The sequence below is a fragment of the Theropithecus gelada genome, chromosome 9 (genome assembly GCF_003255815.1).
Source record: "Theropithecus gelada isolate Dixy chromosome 9, Tgel_1.0, whole genome shotgun sequence".
Taxonomy (NCBI): domain Eukaryota; kingdom Metazoa; phylum Chordata; class Mammalia; order Primates; family Cercopithecidae; genus Theropithecus; species Theropithecus gelada.
In genome coordinates this window covers 101,296,826-101,323,646 of record NC_037677.1, presented here as the reverse complement: position 1 = coordinate 101,323,646, position 26,821 = coordinate 101,296,826, and the positions used below count along the sequence as shown (strand labels likewise).

General features: G+C 41.4%; 1 protein-coding gene and 1 long non-coding RNA gene across 2 annotated transcripts in view; one reads left to right on the top strand and one right to left on the bottom strand.

The window, feature by feature from the left end:
* The window catches only part of SORCS3 (sortilin related VPS10 domain containing receptor 3), a 621,794-nt gene that overhangs the window by 578,891 nt on the left and 16,082 nt on the right, over positions 1-26,821 (bottom strand). The window lies entirely within an intron of this gene.
* On the top strand, positions 17,557-19,200 carry LOC112631534. The gene is made up of 2 exons (XR_003121147.1): positions 17,557-18,359; positions 18,675-19,200. It is a non-coding gene; the product is annotated as an uncharacterized LOC112631534 (long non-coding RNA).

Sequence of the window (26,821 nt, the reverse complement as noted above, 5' to 3'; positions counted from 1 at the left end):
CATGACCCAAGTCCAATGTTACCTTGACTTGAATGGTCCACTGTAAAGCTGGCTGGGGATGCACCAGGTTGAGGACAAGTGTCCCTACTCCTAGAACATCGAAAGGCCTGCTTCTGAGTTCTGTGAGGCCCTGGGCCAAAGCATGCTTAGATGTCAGGGGTAGGTAGAGGTCCCAAAGTATTGGCTAAAAGCCAACGGCCCCACAATAGCCATGATGCCAGGGAAGAGCTGAATAACTAGATAAAATCCTAGACCAGGACTGAGCAAGACTCAGGAGCAGAAAGCAGAAAGCTTCAGGGCTGCCGCATCTGCCCTCAAGAGCAGTTCATGGCTTGCTTCAGAAGCCAGGGCCAGGCCCCTCCACCCCAACTTTCCTCCTGGTACCAGACCCACAGCCTCCAAGTTTCCTAATGCAGGTGTCATTTTGGAATACTTTTCTGCCTAGATGTGTTTCTTCAATGATTTTAGCAAAATAAATATGCTGGAGAAAGCTACATCTTCTGCAATTTGACCAGCAGTCCCTCATCCTCTTCCAGAGCAGCCTGGGAGGCAGGATGCATTAATCATCCTAGTGCCTACAGAAGTCGTTCCTTAAGGACTTGACCCAAGTTCCATAGGAGGCACCCCTCTGCCTGGAATTAGAATGCTAGAACTAAAAGTACTTTTAAAAATAAAAGCTAACCTGCTGAGGACTTATAAGGCTCAGGCCTTATTCACGTTCACACAGACTCCTCCAACAACCTTACAAGGTAGTTACATCATTAACCCCTTTCTACAGGAAAGGGAGCCAAACCCAGAGAGGCTAAGAAACTGGTCCAACTTCACAAAGGTGATACGTGCAGGAGTCCAGGCCATGCAGCCCCAGGACCTGGCCTCATACTCATTCATTTACCAACAATTAGGCACCTACTTTGAGCCAGTTGTGCCAGGTGAGATGCTCATGAACTAGCATGAGGATTTTTTCCAAGTAAACAAACTGCTTTCCAGAGAGGCCACTAAATTTCACAGCTCTGTAAATAAAAGAGAGCCAGAAAGCAGGCAATCGCAAAATGTTTCTACCACCTTGCCTTGCTAAGTTTCCCCACCTCTATAATACTCCCCCCCACCAGCCCCTCCACAGTATCACGTGGCAGTCTGGAAACAAAACAGACAAAATCTGTCTTCATGAAGATTGCATTCCCACCAGAGGACAGGCAATCAATAGATAAATCATTAAAATATATAATACACAGGACATTTACAGGAGAAAAACTAAGGCAGGGAAAAAGAGAAGTTTGTGGAGGGGAACACAGTATTAGACCGGGTGGCCAGGATAGGACTGACTGAGAAGACACATTTAAGTAAAAACCAGAAGAGGAGAGAATGAACCATGCAGCTAACAGGGGACAGAGCATTCTGAGAAAGGGAGCCGTCCATTCAAAGGCCCTGGGGCAGGAGTTTTGCTGGGGTATTGGAGAACAGAGAGGCCAGTGTAGATGGACCCAGGAAGCTAGAGGAGCAGACAGGAGATGAGGTGAGGGTGCAACTGGCCGTGGGAAAGACTCTGGCTTTGACTCTGATCAATCCCCTAGTGATGGAGGAAGAACCTAGGCTCAGAGAGAGCTGGTGATTCCCTAAAAGTCACACAGCGCTACAATGCAAACCAAGGCCCCTAAGCAAAATCAATCTGAACTGTTCATCCCACCAAGCAGCACCCCAGAGCCTCTTCCTCAACCCACAGCCCTGGCAGCCCATCTTGGACTTCAAACAGCTACAGGATGAACTGACGCAAAAAGACGAGCCTGGTGGTGTTCCGTGGGAGGGCTGGGACCTGGGTTCGCTCAGCAGCCCCCACACTGCAGGCAGGAGCGGGGGAGGATGACGGAGTCGGCCTGGGAAGGGACTCTAGGGTGCCAGGAACCCTGCGGCGCTGCTGCGCTCTCCAGCTCTCCCTCATCTCTCAGGCTGGAAAAAGCAACCGCCTCTCGAGAAAGTGGGTCTGTTTACTTGGAGAAAATCCCCATGCTGGTTCATCAGCATCTCCCCATGCCTGCGCTGCAAATAAATAACGTACATTTCCCGTTTTAAAGTGGCAAAGCAGGGAGACCGGCGTGTGTTACGCCCACGCGCATGCGCGAGCTCGTCTTCCCGGGAGAGAAGGGAACTGAGGCGGAGCTCTGCGGGAGGTGGGGTCGTAGGGAGTTTGCTCTCTGCCCTGGCGCCTGTCCTTCCTGCTCTCTGTTCCCCGCAGGGCCTGCCTGGCCTCCTGCTCCTTCTGGAGGCTGGTGGTCTGGGAAGTATTTGCTAAGGCTCTTCGTTGCCTCCTCCTTGCTGGTACTTGAGAGAAGCTCTCAGGAGCGATTCAGACCTCTCCACAAGGGCGCACATGCAGCTTGCCTGCTTCCTGCAGAGCAAAACTTCGCAAGAGCCCTCCAGAGAACCTGGAAGTCATGGGCCAAGGCCTCGGCACAAATAACAATAATAACGCGTGTCATCATTTTGGCACTTCGAGTGTGCCAGACACTAGTCTGTGTCCCTGACGTGCAGTTACTAGTTTAGCCCTCACAACAATCCTGTACAGTAGGTTCTATGAATTATCCCCATTTTACAGATAAGGAAACTAAGGCATGGGGAGGTTAAATGACTCACCCAAGGTTATGCAGTTGGGAAGTGGCAGAGCTGGGATTTGAACCCATGCAGCCCGACTTCAGAGTCCACACGTGGGACAGCCTCTCCAGGGGAAGAGGGGAAGATCGGTGGCCTGCTTCTGGCACACACCTAGAGATGAGACTCACTAGGCCGAGAAAAGACGCAGTGAAGGCAGGACCAATAAACTATTAAGTCCTGATGGGGACCACCACCTCTACACCACCACATCTACCACCCCAGGCAGCTGCTCACTGCCCCCGTGTGAATGCTGTTTTATGTGCTTACTTGTATTTACTATGCAACTCTGGTTCATGGAGCTGCCTCGTGTAGGACTCAACAGTGAGCTCCTTGAGGTCCCTGTTCTAGTCTATTTGTATCCCTCTGAGAGATACCAGGAAGGCTCACGGTAACAATCAGTAAATGTATACTGAGTGAATTAATGAATAAATGTGTGAATGAATGAATGAATCCAGCCAGTCCAGATGTTTTAGAGGTCTCCTTTATGTACTTTAGGCCAGAATACTGCAGCACCCAGGTCAAGGTTTCCTATCTGCCTCCCACACAGTCTCACAGCAGGACTGAAATAGATAACAATATATGCTCTCTCTTTTTTTGTTTTATTGCATTTAATCCCATGTTTCAGTTTAATTAAAAAAACACAATAGCTTAAAGTGTTGGATCTTGATACACTGTGTTTTTCATGAATATTTATCACTGTGGGCTATATGAAATTGAATAATTATTAGCAATTAAAAGGTGGTCAACAGAAGGCTCTCTGAAACCCTCTACCAAGGCAAAGGGAAAGAAATGGAATGCTGCAATCAAGAGTCCTCGGCAAGGACTCTGCAGGAAAGAGAAGGTCTTGACTGACAAGGCAAAATGCAGTGCTTAGAGGTCCATCCAAGCCCCTGAAGAAAGTTCCAGAACAGTTTGAGGCAGGGATATTCTACCCACAAGTCATTTATTTAAATGAAGAAAAAGTGGATTCGGTGTAAAGGGGATCCAACTGACAACACAGTGTTCCAGGAGAGGATTAAGACAGGAAAAGGTGAGCCCTGGACTGGTTACTCTACCTCTGTCAGTATGTTTCCTTCAAGACTAACCTCCCAGTGTTATGAGACAAGTAAGTCTATGTAAAGAAAGCATCTGGTAATACTCCTGATTCATAGTAACTGGTGGGTCCCTTCATTTCTCTTTCAAGGCAGACAAGGTTCTCAGCAGCCCTAATTGGTCTACATGGACCAGCTTTTTCTTCCCTCCCCACAAGAAAGAGACCCCAGTTATCATCTTATTTAATTTCTACTTTATAAGAAATTCTGAAGGTGGATTCCAAAGTCCTGCACACTCATTAACCACTCAGCAGGTACCCAAACAGATCCCAGGACTCTGCCAACCACTTCTCTCCATGGCATAGTTCCTCTTTATGGTGCAACAAAATCAACCTCCTTGCAACTTCTCATCCCCATTCTAACTTTTGTCCTCTGAGGCCACAGAGAACATTCTTATCCTTCTTCTGTATAAAAGTCCTTCAAATGTTTAGATCTCTCATCCCCAAGGTCTTCTCTCCTCCCGAGTAAAGGAACCTATTTTTGTAATGGTTTATTTTATAATAGGGTACCAGTATCCTTCCCTGTCCTGCTCTCCTTCAGTGAATGATTCTCTTGTTTGGCTTGGGCTCCAAGACGCGAACATAACACTGGGATGGGAGGAAACAGAGCAGGGCTTTGTGATGGGCATGTTCCTATTATTTCTTTAAACCTCCATAGTATCAACTTTGAGGGATACCACAGATGTTGCTGACTCATTTTGAAAATATCATTCAATTACTGCAACAATATATTTTGAGCATATCATACTCTACTGGCTAGGAACTACTGGGACAGATGTGGTCCCTGCCTTCAGGAGGCTAACAGTAGGGGCAGCAAGTCCTGAGCGCATGCCCCATTAGGTTAGGCCCAGAAAAATCATCAAAGAGGCCAGGTAAAACATTTACAAACATGTGGACACACCCAGTCTAAATCACTTTCCAGCACTGGGCAGTTTCTTTCATCCTAAATGAAAGAAACTCTGACCCTAGGGATTTGGTTACCAGACTCAGATGGTTTTTAATCTTCACTTCTGTTTCATCAATAATAGTCATATTCACTAATATTGACAGAACACTTACTATGTGCCAGGGATGTGTACGTGCTTACACATAGGAATGCACTTAACTGCTGCTTTCTCAGCTGTGAACGCTCTAGAAGTCACTTGTGTGAACTGGGTCTAGTTCATCCAACCAGTCAATCCCAAATAACAAGAACCTCCTTGATTAAACAGGGCTTTTTATTACTAAAGCCTAAAGATGTCTTCCCTGTGTATTCTTTTTTTTTTTTTTTTTTCTCTTTTTTTGAGACGGAGTGTGGCTCTGTCGCCTGGGCTGGAGTGCAGTGGCCGGATCTCAGCTCACTGCAAGCTCCGCCTCCCGGGTTTACGCCATTCTCCTGCCTCAGCCTCCCGAGTAGCTGGGACTACAGGCGCCCGCCACCTCGCCCGGCTAGTTTTTTTTGTTTTTTTTTTTTTGTATTTTTTAGTAGAGACGGGGTTTCACCGTGTTAGCCAGGATGGTCTCGATCTTCTGACCTCGTGATCCGCCTGTCTCGGCCTCCCAAAGTGCTAGGATTACAGGCTTGAGCCACCGCGCCCGGCCTTCCCTGTGTATTCTTAAAGTACACTCTCTTCATTGTTGATTCAATGGGTCTATGCCCAGGTAAGAGATTTAATTTTGGCATCCTCACAACTGTTTAATTGTTTGAAGGCCAGACCATGCACACGTGTGTCTAACATTGACATGGATTGTGTCATTACTAGAATGCAAGCTCCTGGGAAGTGGGTGTGCCTCCTGCTTTAAACAAATATCTGGTCATCATCCTTCATACTTTAAAACACTGCAAAATAGAGGAAACAAATATTTTAAATGTAATATTGAGATTGGTCCTCTTTGCTAAGCATATGCAGTCAGTCTGTCTCTCTCTCTCTTCCCACCCGCGATGCTTCCAGGAATGAAGATGGATGATCTTGATTTATCCACACTTTCTCCAGAAAGTCACACTCAGAGACAACTGGCTACTGGGGTGGGGATATAGGTGGGATATAGGGAAATCTTACAGAACAACAGGATAATGGCAGATAATGGCCTCAATCCTGCCACATTTCACCCTCTGAGCCAATTGCTCTGATAGCAAGCCCTGGGGACCAAAGGGTGTTTAATGTTTCAATAATGAAGACGATGGTTCAGGAGGCCTCAGGCAACTTCTCAGCCCAAACCTCAGCTTCTTCTTCAGCAACCTTTCTGCCACACAACAAATGCACCAGGTTCCTGGGCAGGCTGCAACAGGCTGGCTAATGTTAGAGGAACATCCCAAATACATTAAAACACTGCAAAACACATTTGCATTCAACCTCTCTTCATTCTGTTTCATCTTCAGTCCTTTTTTAAGGTTGTGTTATATTGTTTTCGCTTTAAATGGAACCATCCTAATTCAGTCAAGACTAGAAAACCAAACAATAGCCTCAGGATAGACTTTGCAAAAGGAGGAGAACTGGCCCAGCTGCCAAAAGCTCAGGCAACAGGGGAGCAGCCTCTCTTCCAAACATGCCCAAGTTGGGTTCAAAATGGAGTCCACAGCCACAGCAGATAAACGTGACTTGTCACCACAAAAGGTTGGACTTCTCAGGGGTAGTTACAGCTTTCACTGCAGCCTGAACCTTGCTCAACCCACTTATTCTGTGTGTCCCAGTGACTACTGGATAGCCATGATTTGCAGAGTGCTGACAATGACACCAAAGAGGATCCAGACATGACCATTAATCTCATGCCCCAGCCATTGTGATCTGAGTGACCAGGGTCAACTGGCATTATGTAATGGGTGTTTCAAAAGCTGAATTAAAATAAGAGATGTCTCAGAGCACAAGAACTTCATATGATCTGGATGGAAGTGGAGAGAAGGCACACACTACCATTTGGTCACTGGAGAGAGAATGAAATCAAGTTAAAATTCAAGATCAAGGTCAGGACCTAGAAATACATGCAACTGAGAAAGAAACAGAAGAAAAAGAGATGAAGAGAGACAGAAAAAAGACACAATGCCCTAGGCTTACAGGAGGATTTGGGAGTAACTGTTCTCTTCCTTACAAATCTTCCCCTTGGTTTACTCTCCCTCTGAGTGCAGTAGAAAGAATAAGCCCTGATTCTCAGAAGATCTGGGTTCTCCTCCAGCCTCCAGTCCTCACTAGCCCTGTGACCTATCACAAGTTAACTTGACTCTCAGAGCACCTGGAACATAGGAGGCACCCAAGAAATTCTTCTTTTATTCTCCTATTTAACATACCCCTTTATCTCATTCTCTCTCTTGCTTCTCTTGTTCTTACCCATGTTATCATCATTATTCCTTCTATATACTAGCTTTTCTTTTTTTCCATACAATTATAGAATCTCATCAAAAGTTAGACTTGAAAAAGGCTTTTATCTATAACCTGCTAAAAAGTATCCATAACCACCTATAGCAAACATGATGATTCACAGAGAAATATTGAATGTTTTTCCCTGAACTCAGGAACAAGAGAATTATGTGCACTACTACCACTTCTATTCAACACTGTGGGTAGGTCATAACCTGTGCAATAAGGCACAAAAATGAAATACAAGATATTAAATAAAAGATATGAACACACAAAACACCTTTCTTTGTTCACAGATGACATAATGAAAATCCAAAAGAATTTAAAGATTATACTTGGAATAAAAATTAGAAAATGAAAAATTTTAAATTCCCACTTAAGGTATCACAAAGCGTCAGATCCCTGGGAATTAATCTATTGAAAGATATACAAGACCTTTCAACTGAAAAGTATGAAACACTGCTGAGAGAAATTAAGGAAAAATTTAAAAGGTTCATCTTCCCCAAGCTGACTGACTGATATAATCCTACCCTAAAATCCTAGCAGGATTTTTTTGTGGAAATTGGCAAGTAATTCTAAAATGTTTATGAAAACATAAACAGTCCAAAAGAGCCAAGACAACCATGAAGAAAAAAAAGACTGGCAAACTTAGATTACCAAATAATAAGATTCATTATAAAGCTACAGTATTAATACAGTGTGGTGTTGGTGTTAGGATAGGAAAACAGACCAATGGAACCAAATAGAAGGTTCACAAATGGACACACAAGTAAGATATCTGGTTTGCAACAAAGACATCTTTCCAACAAATGTTGCTGGGCCATTTGGAGTTCTATATGAGAAAAGAAAATGAAATTGGCCCCCTTAGTCACATCAGACACTCAACACATAAATTCTGGAAGAATCATGAGCCTAAATGTGAACATTAAAACAATAAAACTTCTACAATAAAACATAGGAGACTATCTCCCTGACCTTGGAATAGGCAAAGATTTTGTAACTTTAAAAGAAAAAATACTCAATTGTATTTCATTAAAATTAAGGACAGACTATAAGAAGATATCTACAATAAATACATTTGACAAAGAAGTTAAGTCCAGAAAATAAGGAACTTACAAAATCTAACTTAAAAATAGAGACAATGCAATATAAAATGGACAAAATACTTGAACAGGCATTTTACTAAAGAATATATCCAAATGGCCATTAAGCATATGAAAAATGCTCAACATCCTCAGTAATCGAATTAAAAACCACAATGAGATATATCACCATACCCAACAAGAATGACTAAAATGAAAAAAGTTAAAAAAAAAAAAATAGGCGTTGGCAAGGAAGTGAAATCATTAGAAATATCATCCATTGCTGGAAGGAGTAGAATCGGTACAACCACTCTGGAAAATTACCTGGTGTTGTCTACTAAAATCTACTTTATGACCCAGCTAGTCTATCCTTGGGTATATACACCAAAGAAATGAGTACGTATGTCCAAAAAATGCACAGGAATGTTCACATAGCCAAAAATTGGAAACAAGTCAGATGTCCATGAATTACAGAATAGATAGATAATTTGGATGTATTTCTATACTATGGAGAAATAAAAAGAACAACATAAAGTTATATATATCCACAGGGATAAATCTCACAGACATAATGTTAACCAAAAAAAAAAAATCTTGACACAAAAGAGAAGACAAAGATTATACATATTAGCTATCTGTTGCTGTGTAACAAATTATTCCAAAACTGAACAGTTTAAAACAACAGATATTTATTGTCTCACAATTTTTGTGGGTCAAGAATGCAAGCACATGTTACCTGGGTCCTCCAGCTCACAATTTTTCACAAGGCATTACGAAAGATGTCAGCCAGGCTACAGTAATCTCAAGTCTCAACTGAGGGAAGATTTGCTTCCAAACTCACTCACTGTGGATGTAGGGCCAAGGGTCTTAATTTTTCATTGGTTGATGCCAATAAGGTTGCTAAAAACACAAAGGCTTTTCATCAGAGCAAATGAGGAGAGCCAGAGACTGCAAAATCAAAATGAAAGCCAAAGTCTTTTGTAACCTAATCTTAGAAGTGATAACCCATCACTTTCGCTGAATACTATTCACTGCAAGCAAGTTATTGAGACTAGTCCACACCCCAGGGGAGGAGATTGTACAAGGATATGAATATTAGAAGGCAAAGGCTGTTAGAACCACATTAAATGGTAGTGGCCATCTACCATGCTATGTTATTCCATTTATATGATTTTCAAGAACAGGCAAAACTTAATAGAAGTAAAAACATTGATTATTCCCAGGGGGAGAGACTACTAGTCTATAGCAAACATAAAGGAGCTTTCTGGGGTGCTATAACTGTTCTATGTCCTGATCTTGTTTGCGTGGTAACATCAGTGTAATCATGTGTTGAAACTTCATTGAAATGGACACTGAAAATGTGTGCTAGCTAGCTAATGTATTTCAAAGAATTATTAATTTACATTTTTGGGCACACAATGTATAAAGATGTAATTATGGCATCACCAACCAAAAGGGGTGAAGATAGAGCTGTTAAAGGAGCAGAGTTTTTTATGTTATTAAAGTTAGGCTGGTACAAATTTAAGTGAGTTGCTATAACTTTAAGATGTTAAATATAATCCCTATGGTAACCACAAAGAAACTAGCTATAGAATATATACAAAAGGAGACTGGGTGCAAGTGGCTCATGCCTGTAGTCTCAACACTATAGGAGGCCAAGGCAGGAGGACTGCTTGAGCCCAGGAATTTGAGATCAGCCTGGGCAACATAGCAAGACCCTGTCTCTACCAAAAAAAATTTTAAAGATTAGCTGGGCATGGTGGCATGCACCTGGGAGGTTGAGGCAGGAAGATCACTTGTCCCCAGGAATTCAAGGCTGCAGTGAGCTATGATCACACCACTGCACTCCAGCCTGGGCAACAGAGTGAGACTCTGCCTCAAAAACAAATGAACAAACAACAACAGCAAAAAATACACACACACACAGACACAGAGAGAGAGAGAGAGAGAGAGAGAGAGAGGAAATAAGAAAGAAATTTACAGTTTTTGCTACAAAAAATATCAACTAAACACACACAAAAGAAGATAGTAATGCAGGAAATGGGGGGCAAAAAAGCTATAAGGCACATATGGAAAACAAATATCAACATGTCAGAAGTAAGTACTTCCTTATCAGTAATTAACTACAAATGTAAATGGACTAAATTCTCCAATCAAAAGACAGAGATTAGAAGAATGGATTGTTAAAAAACATGGTCCAATTATATGCTGTCTATAAGAGACTCAGTTTACATCCAACCATGCAAACACATTGAAAGTGAAAAGATGAGAAAAAATTCCATGCAAACATTAACCAAAAGAGAACAAAGGTGAGTGTACTAATATCTAACAAAACAGACTTTAAATCTAAAAAATGTTGCAAACAAGAGACAAAGAAGGACAATATACATTAATAAAAGGTTCAAAACAGCAGGAAAACATAATAATTATGAATACTTAATGACAGACCATGAAAATATATCAAGTAAAAACATTACAAAATTGAAGGGAGAAACAGCTTCATAATAACAGTTGAAGATTTTAATACTTTACCCTCAAAAAATGGATAAAACAACTAGACCAAATATAAGGAAATGAAAGAATTAATGCAATAAACCACTTGGATATAAACATATACAGACCATTCTATTCAGCAACAATGAAAATGAAACAACACACTCTTAAACAACCAATGCAGCAAAGAAAAAATCAAGACAGAAATTAGAAAATACTTAGAGATGAATGAAAACAAAAACACAAAATACCAAATCTTATCGGATGCAGCAAAAGCAGTCCTAAGGGGGAAATTTATAGCTTTAAACACTTACAATTAAAAAACAAGAAAGATCTCATATCAATACCTAACTTAAGAATCTAGAAAAAGAAGAAAACTAAACCCAAAGCTAGCAGACAGGAAAAAAAAAAGGTCAGAGCAGAGATCAGAGAATAGAAAAACACTAGAGAAAATCAATGAAACCAAAAGTTGGTTATTTGAAAAGATCAATGAGATTGACAAACCTTTACCTCGCTAGACTAAGAAAAAAAGAAATTCAAATCACTAAAACAAAAAATGAAACTAGAAACATTACTATTGATTCTACAGAAATAAAAAGGACTATAAATGAGTACTATGAACAATTGTATGCCAACAAATTGGAAAACTTAGAAAAAATGGACAAATTCCTAGAAACACAAAACCTACCAACATTAAATGATGAAGAAGTACATAATCAGAATAGACCTATAACAGTAAGGAAATTAAGTAGCCAAAAATCTTCCAACAAATAAAAACCTTGGACCTGATGTTTTCACCAGTGAATTCTACCAAATATTTAAAGAATTATCACTAATCCTTCTTAAACTTTTCCAAAAAACTGAAGAGGAGGGGAATCTTTTTAACTCATTTTATGAAGCCAGCATTAATTACCCTGATACCAAAGCCAGTCAAAGACACTATAAGAAAGAAAACTATAGACCAGTATCCCTTATTGACACAGCTGGAAAAATCCTCAACAAAATACTAGTAAATCAAATTTGGCAGCATGTTAGCAGGATTATACACCATGACAAGTGTATTCCAGGATTATTCCTGGAATACAAGGATGGTTCAACATATGAAAATTGACCAGTATACCACATTAACAGAATGAAACAGAAAAAAACACATGATCATCTTAGTTGACGCAGAAAAAGCATTTGACAAAATCCACCACCCCTTTCATGATAAAAACACTCAACAAACTAGTAATAGAAGGAAACTATCTTAGCCAGGCATGGTGGCTCACACCTGTGATCCCAGCACTTTGGGAGCCTGAGGCAGAAAAATTGAGCTCAGGAGTTCAAGATCCTGGGCAATATAGTAAGACTTCATCTCTACCAAAAAAAAAAAAAAAAATTTAAGTTAGCCAAGTATGGTGGCAAACACCAGTAGTCCCAGATACTTGGGAGGCTGAGGTAGGAGGACTGCATGAACCTGGAAGGCCGAGGTTGCAGTGAGCTGAGATTGTGCCACTGTACTCCAGCCTGGGCAACAGAATAAGACTCTGTGGGGAAGGAAGGAAGGAAGGAAGGGAGGAAGGGAGGAAGGGAGGAAAGGAGGAAGGGAGGAAGGGAGGAAGGAAGGAAGGAAGGAAGGAAGGAAGGAGAGAGAGAGAGAGAAAGAAGGAAAGAAGGAAGGAAGGAAGGAAAGAAAGAAAGAAAGAAAGTAAGAGAGAGAGAGAGAGAGAAAGAAAGAAAGAAAGAAAGAAAGAAAGAAAGAAAGAAAGAAAGAAAGAAAGAGAGAAGTAAAAGAATGAAACTACCTTAACATAATGGTAGCCATATCAAAAAAAACAAAAAAACAAAAGAAACACAGTTAACATCATACTCAATCATAAAAGACTGAAAACTTTTCCTCTAGGATCAGGAACAAGTCAAGGAAGCTGGCTTTTACCAATACTGTTCAACACAGTACTGAAAGTTCTAGCCAGAGCAATTAGGCAAGAAAAAAAAAAGGCATCCAAATTGGAAAGAAAGAAGTAAAATTATATCTGTTTACAGATGATATGATCTAGCGTGTAGAACACTCTAAAGTTTAAAAAACGATTGGAACTAATAAATTCAGCAAAGTAGCAGGATACAGACAAAAATCAGTTGCATATCTTTACATTAACAAGAAACAATCAGAAAAGAAAATTATGAAAACAATTTCATTTATAATAGCAGTAAAAATAATAAAATACTTAGGATTATCAAAGGACAGAAAAAAGTTGTCAATGAAAATTATAAAATACTGCTGAAAGAAATTAAAGACATAAATAAATGGAAACACCCCATGTTCATGAATGAGAGACTTAATATTATCAAAATGTCAACACTATCCAAAGCAATCTACAGATTCAATGTGATCTCTATCAAAATCCCAATGACATTTTTTACAGAAATAGAAAGGCCCATCCTAAAATTCATATGGAATCTCAAGGGAGCCTGAATAGCTAAAAACAGTCCTGAAAAAGCAAAACAAATCTAGAAGACTTATACTTCCTGAATAAAATCTTACTACAAAGCTACAGTAATCAAAACAGTATGGCACTAGCATAAAGACAGATACATAAATCAATAGAATAGAATAGAGCCCAGAAATAAACCTTCATATAAATGGTCAAATGATTTTTGACAAAGGTGCCAAGACCATTCAATGGGGAAAGGACAGTCTTTTCAATAAATGGTGCTAAGAAAACTTGATAGAAAACAATTAAATACCTAACACCATATATAAAAATTAACTCGAAGTGAATAAGAGACCTAAATGTAAGACCTGAAACTATAAAGCTGTTAGAAGAAAATTTATGGGAAACGTTTTGCTACATTGGATTTCTTAGATACAATACCAAAGGCATAGCCAACAAAAGAAAAGAGAAAAATTGGAGTTCATGAAAACTAAAAAATTTTATATATCAAAAGATGCCATCAGCAGAGTAAAAAGGCAACCTGCAGAATGGAAGAAAATATTTGCAAATCATACATCTGATAAAGGGTTGGCATGCAGAATATATAGAGAACTCCCAAAACTCGACAACAAAACAAGCAACCCAATTTCAAAAATGGGCAAAGGACTTGAACAGACATTTCTCCAAAGGAGATATACAAATGACCAATAAGCACATGAAAAGATGTTCAATATCACTAATCATTAGAGAAATAAAAATAAAAACTACAATGAGCTACTACTTCACTTCCATTCAGATGACTACTATAAAAAAAAAACAGAAAGTGTTGGTGATGTGGAGAAATTGGAAGACTTGTGTTCTATTGGTATAGCTACTATTGAAAACAGTGCAATGGTTCCTCAAAAAACTAAACATAGAATTACAATATAATATAGCAATTCCACTTATAGGCATTTCCCCAAAAGAAGTGAAAGCACGGTCTCAAAGAGATAATGGTATACCGTATACCCATGTTCATAGCAACATTACTCCCAATAGCTGAAATATGAAAGCAACCCAAGCGTTCATCAACAGATGAATGGATAAATAAAACACGGTAAATACATACAATGGAACATTATTCAGCTTTAAAAAGGGAGGACATTCTGACACATATTACAACATGGATGAACCTTGAGGACATCATGCTAAGTGAAATATTCCAAAGGCAAATGCTGTATGATTCCACTTATTAAGGTAGCTAGAGTAGTCAACATCATAGAGACACAAAGTAGAATGGTGGTGGTCAGGGCTGGAAGTAGCATATTTAAGGGGTACAGAATTTGTTTTGCAAGATGAAAAGTGTTCTGGGGATGAATGGCAGTGACGCTCATACAACATTATGAATGTACTTAATGCTACTGAACTATACACTTTAAAATGGTTAAGATGGTAAACTTTTACGTTACGTGTATTTTGCCAAAATAAAAAATAATAAATGTTTTAAACCTGTGCACTCTAGTACATGTATATTATACATCAATAAACATGCTGGAGGGAAAAAGCATATAGTGGCTACTACCCTTTCCCCTTCTATACTTAAGATTTGGGGGCCCAGAAAGATGAATTGACTTCCTAAAGTCATAGAGCCACTTTTGAGTGGCAGTGCTTGTTCTTAACACTTCTCTCTGCTGAAGTGTATATGCATATCAACACAGACACACGTCCAGCTGAACTTCCCCTCTGGAAGATAACTCTTTGCTCTCAGAGGAAGGGGACTGCACCTGTTTAATTTGCTTTAACAGTCCTAGTGTCAGAATCATACTTGGGAAAATATCTCTAATATCTGACAAAGGTCTCGGGAATCAGCTCCAACTAGGAGTTCTTCTTCCTAGACTCCCTTCACCTAGGGTGCCTGTAAATGGTGAACAATTAAAATGCCAATTATTCTGACCCCTCTAATTCAAACTTGAGAAAGTCTAGATAGGATCTGGGCTATAGTCCAAGCTTTATGTTGAGTTCAAAAAGTGTTTGCATAATTTGGGGAGAAAAATATGCAAGTGGTACATTTGGCCCACTTAATCATAGTTAACTTTGATGAGACAGACTTCATGGTAAGACATTACAAGCGTATCTCACTGAATCTGAACATCAACATTATGAAGTAGGTACTAATATATACTCATGCCTGTTTTGTAAATAAAGACATTTAAATGTAGTGAATACAAGTAACTTGCCCAAGATCATACAGCTAGTAAGAGGCTAAACCAGGATCAAACTCTTGTCTCTCTCACTCCAAAGCCTGTGATCTTAATTCACTATTCACTCCCCATGTAACACGTAAAAAAGAAAAAGAGGGAAAAAAGGCACTTAGTAGTTCTAGATGTGCCTGTCATAAATGGTTCTGATAGAATCAATAAAGCAGGTCCAGAAGGGCCTCCTTAGAAGTCAGATCAAGTTACTGTAGGTCCTGGAAAGGACAAGGTTGGATAGTAAAGGCACTTAATACAGTTTACTAATGAAGAGCTGTATGTGTGCATGCATGCGCGTGCGCGCGCGCGCGCGCGCGCACACACACACACACACACACACACACACACACACGGCTGTTGCAATAAAGTCTAATTACAGACCTCCAACCAGTAAGGTGCTCAGCTGAGTCAGGCAGCCCAGACACTGGAGACCAAATTGAGACCAACTTGCCCAATTTAAATCCTAGGAGTGCAATGAAGGGGCCTTGAACTCAAGTGGCAAACACTCCTGAAACCCAGATGAATCAAGGAAAGCTCAGCAAGGTGACACAAATGGAAAGTATGAGGCTTCCTTACATCCATCTATTGCCAGATGGGGCACCAGGACAGCAGCTCCCAGAGGAGGTCCATGGCAAAGCACCCCCAGCTCTTAGAACCCTGTGAAGCACTAAGCTAACTGACACCATCCTACAGACTAGGACCAGTTGTATTAAGAGAAAAGGTGGCTAGATCACATGAATACAACCTGAAATCACAATCAGAATGAACCCATGCAAACAACAATGGCAAACAAGCTGAAGAACTACACAGGATTGGCCACTTACTCTGGGGTTTTGTTTCCTTTTAATGCTCACTTGTTACTTGTTTATTCACTTATCAGCCAGCGTTTGACAAGAAAAATCTACCAGACAATATTTTTTAACTGTGAAAAATGTAGTCATTATTTTTTTTCTTTAAAAATGGACATTGCTCATTTATTTCTGTAGCAGACCATAGAAGCAGACCTAGATCAGGCTAGAGCCTGATCCTTGGGTAAACCAAGATACAAAACAGGGGAATGGTTTTCTCTCTCTTGAGGAGCTTACAGTCTAGAGAAAGAGAAGATTAGAGATCAGTAGGAAGAAACAGGATCAAGGGAGGAGGGCAGGCAGGAAGATCTCAGGAGAAGGGAGAAGACAAATGGAGAAGCAGGGAGATGAGGCATAGGGAGAGAAAAACAGCTGAGGAGAAGGGTCTTGGCTGTGGGGCTCAGCAGGTGAGCTCGGGAAAGTCAGTACATACGTGAGCACAGTGCCTTGCATGTCTAAGCCCACACTGACTAGGTTCAGAGTCTTGTCCCAAATTTACTAACATACAAACATAAGTAGTTCCCATGCACACTCCAGTAGCTCCTCACTGAAAGCATCATGTCTGTTCTCTTCACGATACCTACCACAATTTTAACTATGTATATGTTATTAACTTGATAATTGCCTCCAACATACTTTCTCTCTCTCTCTCTCTCTCTCTCTCTCTCTCTCTCTCTCTCAACTCTAAGCTGCATGAGAACACAGTTTACATCTTATGCCCCTAATAATTTTCAGCTCTGCCATTTTCTAGCTGTGTTACCTTAGGAAGGTTATTTAACCTCTCTGATCCAATAGTCCAAAGAGACTTTGTGAGGATCAAATAAGAAATACATATAAAATACAGGATAGACCAGCCTGAGAAACACAGTGAGACCCCATCTCTATAAAAAATTTAAAAAATTAGTTGGGTATGGAGGCATGCACCTACAGTCCCAGCTACTTGGGAAACTGAGGCAGGAGGATCACTTGAGCCCAGGAGTTTGAGGTTACAGTGAGCTATGATCACATCACTGCACTCCAGTCTGGGCAACAGAGCAAGGCCCTGTCTCTAAAATTAAACAAAATACAGGATAGCTCTCATTAACATTATTCCATTTCCCTGAAGAAATACTGCACAGGAACAAAAGGTCCCATGTCTACATTCCACAAGAGCTCTTCCTCCTTATGCTAGATGAGGTTTATTCCTGCGGCCCATGGTTAGATTCTCCATTCAAGGATCTGGACAGAAAAATCCTATTTCTGTGACTGCATCCTATTTTATTGGCATTTCATCCCTCCAGGCAGTTTCAATCCTCTCCCCTATCCTCTTCTCCTCCTCCTGCCTGATGCTATGATGCCACAATCCAGCCTCTGTGACTTGGAGGAAATGTTTCCATGGTGATGAGCAGTGATGTCATAAAGGGGGGATTGTTACAGGGTTGAATAAAATCTGGCACTAGATGCACCCTGCCTCCTTATATAAGAGGGGGCGGGAGACAAGCCCTATCAGCACATCCCAGAAAATGGGAAACCGAATCACCCAGGGGATGGCAAGGAACGACCAGAGGGAAAGTTCCAGTTCTGTCCACCATGCACTACGAGCCCCATTCTGGAAAAGAACAGATTTAATAGACCTCACCAAGATGAGAATTGTTTTTCGTCAAAGGAAATCAAAGGAACAAACAAGAGGCAGTGACCACCGGAGACTTCACCTTTTGGTCTAAGAAAACCCAAGGAGACAGTGTCTACATCCATCAAAGCCCAATGTATCAAATATTTATTGAATAAGAACCCACAGACTCTTTCTTACCAGAGCCTTAGATTGCCATGTGTGTCTGTGTGATTGCTCCAAAGACAGACTATTGTGATTTTGGCCCCATATGCATTTTAGAGTAACAAGTCTTACTAGAAAAATAACAGCCAGCCCCAGCTTAATTCCTAGAGAAACTCAAACCACCTTGTTAAGAACATTGCCAGAGGAGATTTTATACTAAGGAGCACCGCACAATGCTGTTTGCCATCTCTGGGCCCTCTTAAAGCAAGTCCAGCCTCGGAAAAGGAATGCCTGCCACCAGGGAAACGTGGCTGCACTGCTGGAGGAGGAACTTGATCATGATGGGCAATGTTTGGAAGTAAAGAAGCATCTGCTGCCTTGGAAAGGCGTGGTCAGGGCAATCATTGTCACAGGCCACTTTTTTTCTCTATCTCTTGGAATTTCAGAGTGACTTAATGATTGCTACAATTGTGAGTGCCACGGAATAGATCCTGTTCCATAGAAGATCTCCCCTGGCCCTACAGGAGGCTCTGGGAGCCAGTGCTTTAGAGAATGCATAGTCCCTTATTCTTTCTCTGGGCAGCTGGTTTTCCTGAAGGCTCTGCTCCCAGCGAGCACAGTCCACAGGAGTAGCTAAATGTGTGCAGTACGTGTGTACTTTTATGGCCTTCATCGTTATTTATGAACTAACTTCAAAGGGAAGTCATTTCCATCCAGGAAACCTGACATATGCTTTTTCACACCAACACATGCATAGAGATAACTGTGCTTTCTTATTATTCCAGAGAGCAAGAGGCAGTGTCTTCCAGAAGTCGGTGTGGGCAGCACCAAACCATCCACCACGTATCAGAGAAAAGCCAGACGGCTGGAAGGCTCTATTCCCAGGCCATGCTCCAGTCCCCAAACATGCCACCATCTCTCATGCCTCCTTACTGGGCCCAAGCTGTCCCCTTGACCAGGAATGTTCACCCACCCCCATCCCATCCCCATAGCCCCTTCACTGTAAGATCTGGGCCCAGCAAATGGCCCAGCTCCTCTTCTCTGAATGTTTCTTTAACGTCTCTGAGAAGGAGTTCCTTCCTCCTTTACTGTCCATCTCTTCCACCACATGAGGCGTTGGGGGAAGCTCTTTGAAGACACGGGACCCTTCCTCATTCATATTTGAATACTGGGCCCAAGCACATGCCCCTAGCATCTGCAACACACACATGCCAAGGTGAATGAGGAGATAGATGCCAAGATCCTTGAGTGCTGCAAATCTTCACTGCCAACTTCAACTACTCCAAAATGAAGTCAAATTTTTAAAAGTAAGTTTTGGTAACTCAAGTGACTAATTTTATGGACCAGGACCCCTTAATGAAATCTAAGAGGAGGAATATGGTGACATGAGCAGGACGGGGCTATGAGACACTGAGCAAACTGTTTATCCTCCCTAAGCTTCGATTTTCTCATCTGCAAAAATGAAGAATGGTGGAAGTTTGAGCTCAAAGTCCATCTCTAACATTGTAACTCAGTGGAGCAGCCTGTGGCATTTTCACATCCTTAAACAGAAACGTGTTACACTTCAAGGATGATTCCTGAAGGCATTTTGCTGCCCTCCTGGATTGATATTTTTCCTTTCATTTTCACCTTAAGCCCCACTCCTGTTTATTGCTCACAATGCACTCCAGGTTGGGGATGGCTGACAATTCCCCCATGAAGGACACACTGTAAAGACAGATGGAACTGCTGCCTAGTCAAGCTACACTTAATGCAACGTCACCCCAAGACAGACTGCATCCTCTTCCCCAAGGCGTCTGAGCCTACCCTTAGCCAGCCCTCATCCTACCTCCCCCAACAGCCAGCAGAGCTCTTCCCAAGTCATGCCTGAGCCCAGATAATTTCATTATTTTACAAAGGCATCTCTGTGTGCCTGTATATCCTGTTATTCTCCTTGTCCATGACAAATGCTTGGCATAAAAGTTACCTTTGGAAATGTGTTAAGGCAGGCAGCATGCACATTCAGAGAGGCCAGGGGAAGGCGAGAAGGCTGGGGGATGATGGAGATGTTCTTCTTTACTGTGCATCAGAAAAATAAAAGAAGAAAGAGGAGTGGGGGCTGCCAAGGTGAAGGAAAAAGCTCCTGGTTCATTCAGCAGCAGCATGGATGTGTTCAAAGTGTGTCCTAGTTGCTCAGCAACCAAGAAAAAGCACTTCAGAGAGCAAGAGGCTAATTGGATAAATGAATTAATTAGACATTTCTGAAGTCATTGCCGTAAATGAAAACAGGCTTGTGTGGTCAGTATTTTGCTAGTGAAAATGTCTTCCCATCCCTACCTGAGCTTTGATCCAGAAAATGTGGGGAGCTGGGGAGCAAGGGAGCCACATAACAACATATCAGAGATGCTATGCAGAGAGAGGAAAGCAGTGGAGGAAGCCCTGCCTAGGAGGAGAAGTTGAACTAAATGGCCTTCGAAGTCTCTTTCAACTTTTAATATTTGATCAGTTTTGCACTGCAGGGTAGGGAGGACAAGAAAAGGAGTAAATCCCCACTCTGCCAGCCTGAAGGCAACTTAATAACCTGCTTTCCCACACCATCCTATGGGGTTTCCCTCTGCTGTATTTAAAGCAAGCAAGTGCCCATGAAAGGCGATAGACAGCAGTTGTTAGGGAGTTTGTGTGGTGTTGGTGGTTGCTTTTTTCCCTTGCTCTGCTTTGCTTCTCCCTGTTGGCTTCCTTTAATTACAACAGAACCCCACTGGCTGCTCTAATGATGGAGAGGACTCCACTGTGCCAGGAGGGAGCGGGCAAGAGGTGGGAAGGGAACAGGCAGAGTGAAAGGAAGGCAGCTGGCAGCTCCCAAAGCTGGAAGGAGAGACAGCAGTGTGGGCTTCTGCTGCTCCTTCCACTAACAAGTTGCTGAGTGACTCCAGGCAAAAACTCAGCCTCTCTGAGCCTTTCTTTTTCCTCCCATGAAGTAGGGAGAATGGATTTTGTGGTGTTTTGAGGACAATTGACGCCATTGCTAATTACATGTTTCCCTTGCTCAAAATTACTAAGCATTCCCAGTGCCTAGAAAAATAACGTGCAAGTTTGCCTCTGTGATCTGGTCCTATCGCTTCTTGCCTCTCCTAGTTCCCCAAAACACCCTATTACTTCTCACCTCCAAGGCTTTACTCATCTTGCTCTTTGCCTGCAAACACCAGCACTTAAGAACAAATATTCAATGAGGCTTCTAGAAAAGAACGTGCCAGTTTAACTGAAAAAAGGCCCAGGAGTTGAAAACCCATCTTAGCCCTCATGAGGTCAGCAGTTCAACCTTGTATTGCTGAAGCCTTGCTTCCCTTGCTGGTATGAATTAGAGAAGTGGGCTCTACAATTCATCAAGGGAGGAGCTCTCAAGTCAGATGGTCCACGTGGGGCTTGCAGTTCTGTCACTCACCAGCTTTGTGACCTGGGCCAGGTATTGAGCTCCACCATGCTTTTATTTACTCATCTTTACAATGTGGCTCATAATAGTAGAAACTTCATCGAGTCACCATGAAGATTAAACAAGATGCTGAATGCAAAGGTTACAGCTCAGTGTTTGGCACACGGTAAGAGTACCCTAATTGTCTATTATTTTTGTAAAATTATATGATTTTAAAATGAAATAAAAGCTGATGTCTTCACCTTCTCCCACCCATTTGCTCTGATTCTCACAGCCTATCTGCACTCACAAACTCTGTAATATCCTGATTTTGACATCAATAATACAGCAGACTCAACTACCCTACATTTGCATTTTCCTCTACTTCATTACCCACTCTGAAGCTTATTAGCAGTGTGAGCTTGGTAATCTAACTTCTCTTCATCAGTTTTCTCATCTATTAAAGAGAGATAATAATAACCTCCAACTCACAAAGTTATGGTGGGAAAATGAGATGACACAAAGCACCCAAGACTGGCACCCGGCACATAGCAGACCTTCAGTAAATGCTAGATCCCATCCCCAGAGGCTTCACTTTTGATTCCAATATTGATTTGGATTTCCATCCTTCCACCTACACATACTTCTGTTAGATTTCAAGTTCCCAGAAGACCAAGATCAAGTCTGAACTGTTTCTTGTGTATCATCAATCACAGCACTGGAGTGCAATCAGGAATCTGTTCAAGATATTTAAAAAACTATTTATTGCAGGATGATATCTATCTATCTATCTATCTATTCCCAAATCATACTACCTTAAATAACAATGATATTAATAAATATATAGGCAATAACAACTCAACTATGAAGTGTGTTTGATCTCAGCTATGTACAAGCAAGTCTTCTCTTAAAAAGGCTTAGCCAAGACTTAAGTCACAATGTCAAGACTGCACTGGACAAGGACAGCTCGCCTGTTGAGGTATGTCACTGATGGCTAGGATGCCCATGATGGTCAAGGAGCAGGTAATTTGGCATTACCCATCCCTGCTTCAAGAGAGCAAGTTAGGGTGGTGGAGCAAGACACGTATCTTTCTCTGGGTGACAGCAGGTATGATTATCTTTATAAATAAATAACATAGCTGTCAAGGGGGAGATGAAAAGTACTCCCCTATTTCTTATCCCTGAATATTACAAGACTCGTCCTCATTCTCAACTCCATGGGCCCCTGTTCTGGGAAGAAAGAAGAGAAAATGGTTAGAGATGGGACAGGAGAAGGCAGAAGAGGGGAATAAACTAGAAATCCCCATATTTGCTCAGATGCTGAAGAACAGAATTTAATCGTGTGAAGAACAGAGCAAAAGGAAGTTGTTGTTTAAGTGGTTCTAGAGTTTCTCTTTGGACAACGAAAAGGTCTTAGAAACATAGTGGTGATAGTTGCATAAAATGTGAATGTAATTAATGCACTGAGTTGTAGCAATAAAAATGATTCAAATGGCAAATTTTATGTCATATGTATTTTAAATAAATTTTAAAAATTGAAGAAGAAAAAAGGTACAGAGCAAAGCTCTCCCCAATTGCCCCTCCGCTTAAATCAAGAAAAATCCATCATTGTAAGTACTTGACCAACACAGAGAGAAGAGCCAGTCTTTGGCCAGAGCCCATGGCTCTCCTCTCATGGGAGTCTTTTGAGGCTCAGCCATGCGTCAGACAGGAAATAGGCGCCTCTGGACCAGAAAGATGTCTGGACTGGCCTATCTCTCCCTGATGCCAGCCCTAAAAATTGGAAAAATTGGGCAAATAGTGCAGGCTCTGATTTCAAGAGTCACCATCCCTAAAACGCCTTTCCAAACCATCCCCAACTCATTCACCATTAGGATATCAAATTTAAAATGTGAAAGGCTCAGAAAAAAAAAAGTGAAGATGTAAAGGACCAGTATTACACCATTTCCCCTAGATCAGAAAGACCTAGGAAAGTGGAGGGTGCTGGGTAGAGGGGAGGGGGAGGGGAGGGCCACAGGAGCTCACTTCCCCCCATCCCTTGCTGTTATTTTATTTCAGGTAAAGGCTGACCCAGCCGCCACACCTGAGAAGGGACTCAGACTCTCGGGTGTTTTCTATTTTCTTCTGTGCCTGGAAGTTCCTCCTCTACCTAAATGTTAACCTATAGGTGGTCTTGCTTTATTTGCTATAAGTTCACTAGAAGCAGTAGGTCCTACCCAGCTCACAGATAGACAGGATGGACAGTTAGGAGCAGGATAATAAACTCTCAGGTAAAAAACTGAAGCCCACTTTTCAGGAAGCCACCTTAGTAACTTAAAATAAGAAGCAGAGCCACCTAAGACACAGCAACGTGCAGCTATAGATGCAGGTGCTTTAATTTGTCTCATTTTTGGAGTCACCTGCCATTCTTTGAAGATGCACATCTCCACCCTCCTATCATCCTCAGCTCCTTTAAAGGAAATTTAAATCAGGCAGGAGCTGCTTCGTTCTGGGAAAAAAGAGAAACGAAGGGCTATTGCTAAATCCCAGCTCATCCTCGGACCAGTGCAGGAGCATCCCCCACTGTGCAGGCATCTTTGCAGGGGCCTTTCAGAGAGTCCTCCCTCCTCCATCCTGGGGAACAGAACCAGCAATGTTGGAGGGTGCAGCTTCCTCTCCTCTTAAAAAACACACACCCTCACAGGCGGGTGAAAGAATGGCTGGCAGAAGGCAGACCAACTGTGAGGGAGATCAAGCTAATCTCCAGGACCTCTTACCTAACAATAACCATTTCCTACTCATTTTAGAGTATCTTCTACCACAGGGCAGGCACCTTGGCAAGCACTTTAAACTCACTAAATCCTCACAAAGACCAGGCAAAATGGGATTATATCCTGATTTTATAAAGGAGAGAAGTAGGTCTCAGAAAAGTAACTTGCCCAAGTCACAGCTACCTAGTCAAGGGTGGAGCTAAGATTCAAGGTCAGGTCCTTGCAACTCAAGCATTACTCTTCTACCTAAAGGGATCCCAAACCTGATGTCTCCCCACTAGTCATCTAATTTATTCTTCCCAAGGCTACATTCTGGGAGGAAATTCTCTGGACTGAAAACTTAATGGAATACTAATGGGCATCTGAGTGTTACAGAAAGAGCACTGGACTAAAAGTCAGAGAACTGGACATTGGCGCAGGCGTTTCTACTATCTGGGTGAATTCGGGCACTGTACAATCTCTCTTGCCCACATTTTCTATGTCAGAAAAAAGATGTAGTTAAGTCATTATGTGTTCTTTCCAGCTCTAAATATTGTCTCTGAATTATTTATATTTTAAGAGGACCTTAGAGGGAACAATGTTCAACATGAAGAATGGTCCTCTAATTGTGAAGATTCTGGAAAGGAAAAAATAAAATCAAGCAAAAAGTCCTCCTTGCTCCCCCTCAAAATCACAACATGTGTATAAGCAACTTCTTCTACAGTTTAATTACAATGATATTCCCTTTAAAATATCTGTACATTTATAGTTTATAATGCCCTTTCAAGTACATTATTTCATTTTGATCCTTGCAACTATTACACAGATGAGGAAACTTGAGTCTCAGATGTGGACTTACACCATTTCATAAAACTAGCAGATATTCATATGAAGGCTAGTACTCCAATTTCAGTTTAGCCACAACCAAAAAAATAAAAGCGCTTATGTATAACCCTGCACTCCATCCAGAGTCCTATTGCAGCATGAGCCCATTCAGGTAACAACTGTAAGCTATCACCATTATCACCATCACCATCACCATCATCATCATCCACAATAATTTCATTTGAGCACATAATAGACACTAAGTAATCACTGTCAAAGCAATTAAGAAAGGGGACTTGAGACCAGGTGCTGTGGCTCACACCTGTAATCCCACCACTTTGGGAGGCCAAGGTCAGTGGATCACCTGAAGTCAGGGGTTCGAGACCACCCTGGCCAACATGATGAAATACTGTCTATACTAAAAATACAAAATACAAAGTGAGCCAAGATCATGCCATTGTATACTCCAGCCTGAGCAACAAGAGCAAACTCCATCTCAAAAAAAAAGGAGACTCGTGCTGCTTCATCACATATGAAACACCTACCAACTTCATCTACAGGTAGGACCAGCTCTGCTTAGAAGCATGCAGACATAATACTCATGTGCATACATGTGACCTCTCTGCTATTTTTCTCTCCTCATCTCAGCTCCTGAAAAAAACACACAGATGAGCCCTTTCTCCTCAGACATGATTCTTTCAGCATCCCTCAATCTGCCACTGCAAACAAGCTTGGAAGAAGTATATATTCAGTTAGCACATGACAACAGTGTTTCATACAATATAATTAACACTGCCCCACCTCATTTCTTTAAAAATTAGTAAGTGCGTAAGAAAGAAAACACAAAACAAAACCAGAAGGGAGAAAGGCAATTTTAAAATGAATTTGACTGCAGAAGCTTATGTTCCTGTAGGCATAGTGGATATTAATAATTCAACAAAATATTACAGTAATTACTATACTTTGCAAAATCACAACAGTGCACTTTAGCACAACTCCTACCAATCTCCCTGCAACTTCCATTAATAAATAAAATACAATTCCCTACATTAAATTTGTTGTTTAAAAGCTAAATATTTTATCAGAACTAATATATTTTAAATAATCAGTCAAAACCAGGAAAATAACTGGTCCTGTATTTCTCACCCCTTCAAGTGAAATTCCATCTTCATAGTTAGAGCTAAAATTGATTTCAACTCCAACAAGAATACACTAAATGTTAGGGTCTGAAGGCCCCTATTGAGGGAACTGAGGATTACTCATCTCTCAGGCTCTGCTGGAATCTGATTAGCCTGCCAGAAGGAGAATGAGAAGGAAAAAGAGTACACAATTAATTCTTTTGGACTATAAATCTGGCCTACCTCATTCAGCTCCAGAAAAAGAAACCATGAATTGTAAAGAGAGGCAAGGGGCAGGCAACCACCAAAAAAACACTCCTAAGTCCGTCCCTGAGCATGTATGTAGGAGGCTAATGATCTCAAAATATAGGTGAACCTCACTTTACATTGTAATTATGTTCCCACAAATTTGCTACATCCAACCTCTCAAGTTCTATTGATTTTACCTGCTGCAAAAATGCTGCAAAATAAACCACCTAAATCTCAATCACTTATTCTCACAACAATCAATCACTTATTCTCAGAAATATTCAGGGCATCTGGGGGTTGGCTGATCATAACTGGGCTCAGCTAGGCGGTTCTACTGGTCCTGGCTGGGCTGGGCTGATGTAGCCTGGGCTTGGTTGGGAATGGCTGTGTACTAGTTGTCTCTCATCCTCCTCCTGAGACCAATAGGCCATGTTTTTCTCATGGCCACCCCAAAGGCACAAGACAACAGGTAGAAACACACATGCTTCTTGATAACTAAGCTTGAAACCTGCACACTATCACTTCCACCTCTCTATTGGCCAAAGCAAGTCACAAGGTCAAACCAAAAGTTAGAAGATGGGGAAAAAGATCCCACTCACAGAGAGAGGACACTGCAAAGGTCC